This window comes from Fulmarus glacialis, unplaced genomic scaffold (genome assembly GCF_000690835.1).
Source record: "Fulmarus glacialis isolate BGI_N327 unplaced genomic scaffold, ASM69083v1 scaffold11940, whole genome shotgun sequence".
In the NCBI taxonomy this organism is placed as follows: Eukaryota; Metazoa; Chordata; class Aves; order Procellariiformes; family Procellariidae; genus Fulmarus; species Fulmarus glacialis.
In genome coordinates, this window is record NW_009189639.1 from 146,067 (window position 1) to 152,066 (window position 6,000).

Sequence of the window (6,000 nt, forward strand, 5' to 3'; positions counted from 1 at the left end):
TGATTTTTTTGACCAAAAGAGGTAGTCAAAATTCAAATTTATACATGCTGTTTCATTTAGGAAGAGAAACTGAAGATGGAGCAAGTCATTTCTGACACAGTTCTTTTATTTGCAAAGACCATAAAACTTCTGCTTTCTTTATAGTTTTAATCACAGCAGCTGATGAAGATATAAAGAATGCAAAAGTAATGTATTTTATTTGTTTATAGAACCAAATCTTTCAGCAGGCACTCTGCATTACTTGCTTCTTTGCATTATATTCTTAGTGCTGCTTCTGTCACTGGCTTTTTTCTATTCTTTTTCTGTATCTGTTCCGGTAGATCATTTTACGTGTCTTCATAGAGTTGCTCCTCTCCAATGCAATCATTCTCCAGTCAGTCTTGACAGCTAGAATCTATTGTAACTTTGAATATGACTTCATTTTGGCAGAAAGTCTATTATTTTAGTTTTTAATTAAAAAAAGAAATTTTAGATCATATTACTTCTATCCTGAATGAAACGCAGATCTTAACCCTACCCATTTCAATTTAGTAAAACCCAAATAATAATAATATCCCCTGTATTAGCTGCTACCTGTGAATCCAATGAATCCTAAATTTGTGACAAGTGAAAAGCTCAACACAAGACAGAAAGACTTTAAGAAACTCTGTATCATCTGCCCATAAATTATTAACATATCAGCAAACTACTTCTGTGCTTATATATTTATACCTCACCAATCCCATAGTATTTTACTCTCATTCAACTCCCTTTAGAATTTTTTCTCCCTAAACACTCTATTTTTAACTATCCGAGAAGAAGTTTCCATTAATGAATCTCTGTGTTAATGGCTTCTGTGAAATCTGTATCTTACCTGTGTCAAACAGAAAAAATCATTACTATCAGAATACCTCCAGCACTGATTTTATGGGATAGTATGCTGAAATTGTGGCATACTGATAGCTAAAATTTGATGAGACAATATTTAATTTAGTCCTGTGGCCACATGACCTCCTTTGTATTACTCCATGTATTGGGATCGAGACTGAACAGGTTACCCTCTTAAAATGTATTCACTCTAGAGCTCTACTGTAGCAAGAAGTTCCTACCAGAAAAGACTAGGTCTTTGAAAAGCTATCTATATGACCATATATCACAGTCACAGAGACTATCACAGATATATCACAGAGACTATCTTCACACTTTGTCAAGAGAAGGTATGTGATTCTCAGCAGGGCTCTATTACAGTCCAAATGGAAATTCCTATCCAATATTTCAGAAACTCCATAAAATCTGTTTACTGTTTTCTTTAGCTTATCACTGGAAAGTCATCAAAAGGAATAGGGTATCTGATTAAGGTCCCTTTTCTATTGATCTTCCAGCTAGAAGTACATCATGCCAGTAAACCCTTCTACTATTTTACCACATTAGTTATGCAACTCCAGCATCTGTGGTGGTGCATTCCCACCACCACTTCCTGGCCGCTCCACGATCTCAGAAACTCCTGTTAAACCTTGGCCTTGGTGTAATGAGTCAGGCGGTGAAGCAACCCTTTACCGTATCAGGAACTCTTGCGTAGCTGAGGTTGGGGAATGTACTAATTGTACCAGAAACTTCTGCTGCCTGGCCCAAGTGAAGGATGAAAGCGGGGATAATTGTCATCCCCTGAGACCCGTATCTGAGTTGTAGATACTACTGTTACTGAAACCTTGAGAGTTTTGAAGGATGACTGAAGTCAATCATCTTGCAACCCTATAAAGGTTGGTCCCGAGTGAGACTCTTTGAGGTCTCCTGGACCGCAGTGCGCTGCGCCCAGCATCTCCCTCTAAGCGGAACGCTCCTCAGAGTTTGCAAACTCTTGAGTTTGCGATATTCGGAGGAGTGTTGCTGGCTGGCAACACTCCTCGAGGACCTGGGCTGCAACACTCCTCGAGGCTCAACCCTTTGCCCGTTAAGAAATGCCAAGACATTTTAGTTCAGTGAGTATATGACTGAACTCGAGGGGGATTTTTAACAGGTATATCTTTGTATATTTATCTATCTTTGTACCTGTGTGCGTGTGTGTGTGAATTGATGGAAATACCCGCTAGCAAATATAGTCTGCTTAAATTTTATGATCTATCTTAAAATCGGGAATGAACCTTAGACTACTGCTAAACACGTATAATCTCTTAGACATATACCATTGACCAAGTCTGGGACCAGGGGTAGATCCAGCCGGGTCTACTCTGAACTTCGTGACTCAACGGGAGGGTCTCCTTACCCTTTTGGTGTTAGACAAAAACCCTTATCCAAATCTGAGACTAAGACTGGATCCAGCCGGGTCTTCTCTGACTCAACAGGAGGGTCTCCCTTAATCTTCTCATCCTTGGCCTCTGTATAAATCACTTCAACTCAATTCTAACATGATACCCTGGTTTCAGCTGGGATAGAGTTAATTTTCTTGCTTGTAGCTGGTATAGTGCTGTGTTTTGGATTTAGTATGAGAATAATGTTGATAACAGCCTGATGTTTTAGTTGTTGCTAAGTAGTGCTTACAGCAGTCAAGGACTTTTCAGCTTCCCATGCTCTTTTCCTTTGTATGCTTCATCCATGTAGTAAGTGATAGATTGAACCTTGCCATCGAACTCTGTTAAGTCGCGTTTTCATAAATTTCTATTAAAATCACTTTCTGCTAATACCTTCGACCGTGATTCTTTGAGTGGCCTCTAAACCACTCATTCATGACAGTATCCAACAAGTTTACTGGTCAGTTCGATATTTTGAGGAGATGCCACTTTTAAAATAATTTTCTAATCTTTTGTTGTTAGGCTACCATGATACAGTTTGCTATCATGAAGAAGCTAAGAAAACTTTCAGGTGTTCTGGAGTCTATACTCACAAGCCTCATCCTGGACGACCCACAAATATCTGGAGGAGAGAGCTATCTCTGCACAAGCATATAATTTCCTCTAAGAGACCTGTGGTCTTCTAATGAGGACAGTGTTGCAGATTAACCCTCAAGTTTTGTCAAAAAACCTGCAAGACTGTATTTCCCAAAACCTGTGTGTGGTTCAACCATGGGACTAGCACAGTTGCTAGTTTTTCCAGTTGCCTGGTAGACTGTGTGTCACGATTATTAAATCCAAGGAGTTATTACAAGGAAGCACAAAAATAATGACCTTCAAGTTCTTGAAATAAAAGTTTTAAATTGTTATACAGATTTAGTGGATGCCAGGATTTTAATGGAGATGGTAATTTATTTAAGGCATGTACATTTTCTTTTGTAATAACTCACTACTGCCACTAAAAGTTCAGTCTGATTCCTAACTGAGGTCAGTGGGTAAAGTTACCACCTTTCACTCTTCTTTTAGGGTAACTTACAAAAAATCAGTGCTATTTACCTTTAAATGCCTAAAATTTAATTAATTTAAATAAATTTAATTAAAATTTGATTAGTGCTTAAAATTTACCTTAACATGCCACATTATACATTGTGGCAGTTAAAGAGCTGCTTCGTAAGGGGCAAAGAATTGGAGTGGGGGGAAAAAAAAATCTTTCCATTTTACAAATGTATTTTCAAGTCATTTCTCTTGCCAGAAATCGGTTTATAAAAGCACAGTCTTAGAAAATTCTTCATATCTATTAGTATCTAGGCAGTTGCTGATACTGCACCACAAGTTTTATTTTCTCAGTAGAAATCCTCCCTTTCCCAGCCTGCTTATGTGTGCAAGGTAAATTATCTCTTTTTGAAGCAACTCACATTTCTTTGGGTCCAATTTCACATTTGCAGCCTTAAACTTATCAGAGAATATTTGAAAATGTTACTATCAGTTCTTATTTCAAAGTTTTAGTGGGGACCAGGATATCATCTAGGTTTAACTGTAAAGGCTGCACAATACCCTCTTCCATTAGTCTCTCAAATACGCGTTGTGCAAGCCAAAAACATTAGGTGAAACTGCCAATGGCCTTGTCCTGCTGTGAAAGCAGTTTTCTTCCAGTTTATCTCCACATGCCAGTATTCACTTTAAAGTTGTGTGTAGAAAATGAAATTAAATCTCTAACAACTGGAGTCTCATCTATTCATTGTAATGAATAAGATTCTTTTTAAATGGAATACATTGCTTTTTCTATTGTACATCATTAACTTGGTGGTACGATCTCTTCTTCTCAAACAAAAGTACATATGAGGCCCAAGGACTGATTGAAGGCCTTGAATGTGCCTTGTTGATGATTTCTCAGTGACCTCTTTCTTATCTGCTATTGGTAAATGGCGAAGTGTCTGTTGACGGAAGAGGTTCCCTTTGGTATTAATCGTGTGTTGGGCCAATGTAATCGTGTGTTGGGCCAATGTAATTCAATAAAGCTTTTTGCTTTATTATGCAAAGAGTAACTCCTGGTTCCTGGAAATAAAGACTCTCAAACAAGAAGTCACAGACTGTTCTGCTGGCATGCTGTGCATTTAGAGCAAGTCTAGCAGAAATTCTCAGAGTTCACTTTCACCCTTCCTGTTTTCATATCAGCATCTGCTGGATTCAATAACTCGTATTATGCAAGCACCACTTCCTTTATTCCTCTATTGTTTGTTGCTTGTCAAAATAATCCATTTCTGTTTCATATCCATGGGTGATAAAGCAATTCCAGTAAAAAATTCTGCCAAGAAAATTGCAAAACAGTTTGTTTTGTCAGAAAATTAACACAGTACCAGCTACCTCCATTATTTCTCTCTGCAAAGGCACAGCAAAGGCCCTAGACCCTTCATGCACTCAAGAACATGTCTTAAAAGAAATTTTCTGAATGTTGGACCTATAGAAAATGACTCTGGGATTATATTACACTGTAAGTAACTGTAATTCAATACACCTAGGTTATTTAGACTTGTAGTTTAAGTTACAGAGGTCGAATATGCAAATTCAATTTTTCAACTATTTTTTCAAAGGTGCCTTTTACCCAGTGGCCATACTCACTGGAGACAAACAAGTGGTTCAGTTTTGGGTATCCTGATTTATTACCTTTAGTATTTTTGATGTGATAACTTCATATTTGAGGAGCATTATACTTTTCATGTACATTTCATATATCATATTGCACAAAAAATGAAAAAAGTCCAAATCTTGTCACCTCCCTGTCCAGATACCTTATAGTTACACACATGGAGTTTCAATAGCTTCAACAATTATTATAACCTTATAATATTTAGCAACACTAAATCATGCATACATGCACTTCCCCAAAATACTCTTTCTACTGAGACAACTTTGCCAGTCCCAACAGCACTCCCTACTATGATGGGGAATATACATTATTTCTGACCGTCACCATGGTACAACCATTTGAGAACAATGGGAGTGCAATTAAATTAAATGTGTTTGTGTGATGCCTACTGCAAGTATCCCAAAGTATTGCTACAACACAAAAAGATATTATCATTACCTAAAAACATCTACATATAAGAACCTCTTTATACAGAATTTTTTACTTCTGGCCTGGCTTTTAAAGGGAAAAGGAAAGACTGAGTGTAAAATAAAGTAAAATGCGAGAAGACTTTTCCTATTCAAAAAATTCTTATCATCTAGTTAAATACCAGGGAGTTTTGTTATCACTAGGGCAAATCACTCAAAGGTAACTATAGTATACTGTCCTGGTTTCAGCTGGGATAGAGTTAAATTTCTTGCTAGTGCTGTGCTTTGGATTTAGTATGAGGAGAATGTTGATAACACACTGATGTTTTCAGTTGTTGCCAAGTACCCTCCTAGTCCAAGGACAGCTCCCATGCCTACTGACTGAGCTAGGTACACAAGGTGGGAGGGAACATAATCAGGACAGCCAGCCCAGCTGGCCAATGGCGTATTCCATACCATGTGACATCACGCTCAGTATATGAATGGTAGGCGTGATCCAGGAAGTACCGATTGCTACCTGGTTATCGGTCAGCGCGGGTGGTGAGCAATTGCATTGTACATCACTTATTTTGTATATTTTGTATATTTTATCATTATCATTATTATTTTCCCTTTTCTTTTCTATTAAATTGTCTTTATC